The 2594-nt window shown below is 30.6% G+C and overlaps 1 long non-coding RNA gene across 1 annotated transcript; it reads right to left on the bottom strand.

Annotated features, from left to right (window-relative positions):
* Window positions 1-878: 878 nt before the first annotated feature.
* On the bottom strand, window positions 879-1877 carry LOC145033466 (uncharacterized). The gene is made up of 2 exons (XR_013677571.1): window positions 1504-1877; window positions 879-1178 (listed from the first exon to the last, which is right to left on the bottom strand). It is a non-coding gene; the product is annotated as an uncharacterized LOC145033466 (long non-coding RNA).
* Between the last annotated feature and the right edge of the window lie 717 nt (window positions 1878-2594).

Genomic DNA, 2594 nt, shown 5'->3' with positions numbered 1-2594 from the left:
CTTTTTTGCTCTTTTATGTTATCAACTTGTGTATTACATGATTTTGAACTTCTATATGGATCTTAAATTTATATTTTGTTCTATAAATCATAATTATATTAAATGTCTTCATATACATAAAATATATAAGACATTCAAATAAAAGTGAATATTAATTTTAAATAATCAATATAAAATATTAAACAAAACATATATCTTATTAGTTTAATAAAATTTTATAAAACTTATTCGTGGTTTCCACGGGTTATAACCTAGTTTAGGAATATATACATTAAATTATCAATATTTTTATCGATTTGATAAGAAAATCTTAAACTTTATCTTCTTTTTTGTACAGTAAAATCGTAACTACCAGTATTTTTTTGACACGTTTATCATTTTTTTCCGGTTAACCGGTAACTAAGATTTTATTGTTAAAAAATAAAGTTTAGGATTTTATTGACAAATCGTGAATAATTCTTTATCTTCAAAAAAATAATGTTTAAGATTTTTTTGTCAAATCGTTGAAAATATTGGAACTTTAGTTTTTGATTAGAAATTTAAGTGTTGTTTGTTTTTTAGGATGTAAAATATCTGCAGTTTGCGAACCACAACTGCAGATATCTGTAGAAGAAGAGGTAGACCAAATATCTGCAATCTACAAGAAGAAGATTGTTAGTTTTTTAAAGTGTGCAGACTCCTAAAAAAATAAAATTAAAATAAATGAATTTTTTAAACTTAAAATAGTTTTTTATCATCGAAATTAAATAATTCTTATCCTAGTTCATTCAATATATAATCATATTTCAATATTAATAAATCACATCCAAAATTATCTAATAAAAATATATCAATGGCTTTGCAAGATAAACAAAAACAAGATCCTAAAAAATATATCATTCACGCAACACATCTTTTTTATTCCAACTGCATTAAATTTATATGTAATAACATCAACAGAGGCATATACACATTACATATAAATTTTACAATCATAACCATCTTCACTAATAAAAGTATATCAAATAAAAAAGAAAATGAAATCCTAGACTTGTCTTAGCTTAGCTTGCTGATTCATAACCTAAGGTGAATTCTTGAACAACAAAGTCACATTCACACACCGCAACAATTGCCACCATTGAGAGCATTATCAGCTTATTCAAATTTCCATGTTTCTCGACATATTTGGTATCGTTTTCCTGCAAATGTTGTAAATTTAAGTCTCCATTATGTTAAATGAACTATAAACAATAAAGTAATCTCTTCCAAGATGCAATGCCTCTATCAGACATTTTATCAAACACTTGGTGGTCGATGTTTATGTGATTTTAGAAAACCAAACTGATTTCAGCAAAAAAAAACATCCAGAACAGCTACATAATCTGATTCAAGAAATCATTTAACCATACCCATCATCCGAACCGCATACCAAAACCGATATATGATTCAATGACTTGCACATCCAAATCAGATAAGAAAAAAGATGGGATACAATTATAGAGAGAAAGTTGGACAAATAAATACCTCATGAACAATAACAGGAGGCGGAGGCGTAGGGGAGAAGGTGGTGTCGATGGGAGGCTGGTCGGCGACATGTAGGATGGTCCGATGGGCAGAACCTAATTTTGTTTTCAGGGGAAATCCAGTGATAAGATGCTGAAGAAGATTGGTGGTGGATGGAGTCATCAATGGTGAGGAGGTAGTGATGGATGTCGGCAACAGCTGTGGTCGTCGACGATGAAGGCTGTTGTGGACGGTCTGGAAGGCAACGACCATCAAGAAGAGGAGATCAAGAAGAGGAGGATAATCGGTGAATGACAGAAGGTTGAATGGTGAGAAGGAAGGAGGTGTTGTCAAGAGAAATAATTTTTTGGAGGGTTTTGAATAAAGTGTGCAGATTAGACTAATCAGTCTGTTTTGATAGTTGTTGATTGAGAAAGTGGGAAAAGTTAATAGTTGTTGATTGAGAAAGTGGGAAAATATCTGTATGGGTAAGAAATCCCGACTAAGTAAGAAATCATATTGTTTGATTATACATCTGACTGATAAAAAATGATTATTTTACTCTTTTGACAGTGATGGATGAAATTACTGAAAAATAAATCTAAAAATTATAAATAAAAAAAAAGTAATTACTAGTATACAAAATGTACATGAAACTTAAATAAAAAAAAACTATAAAACATTTTCTAGTTTATTTATCCATTCACAAACACCTTTTTTTTTGGTGTTTTTAATAATGAACAATTTTTATTTGATATAAATTAGTATTATGGTAGGTTATGTCAACAATAATGGATCTGTTTCTTCTCTTCAGCGACACAACAATAATGGAGGATGCATTGTTTTCTGTTGTTGAACCTGCAATTAAAAGTTCCAGGGAAAATTATTTTATCCTTAACCTAAAATACTCTCATCGATCGTTTTAGAGGAGGCATCATTCAAAATGGTTGAAACCGGGAGTGAAAGAAAGGGAGAGAAGGAACGGTAAGACAAGGGCAAATTAGGAAAAGATTCACGGTCAGCGATCGATTCTCAGCTTTCTTGCCCAGACTTCTCTTACCAAGTCAGCCAGTCTAATTTGGTTTAACAAACAACCTCAGCTGGCCGAGTCA

Source organism: Lactuca saligna, chromosome 3 (genome assembly GCF_052625555.1).
Source record: "Lactuca saligna cultivar CGN05327 chromosome 3, ASM5262555v1, whole genome shotgun sequence".
Taxonomy (NCBI): domain Eukaryota; kingdom Viridiplantae; phylum Streptophyta; class Magnoliopsida; order Asterales; family Asteraceae; genus Lactuca; species Lactuca saligna.
The sequence above is the reverse complement of the archived record's forward strand: the minus strand, read 5'-3'. Positions and strand labels throughout refer to the sequence as shown.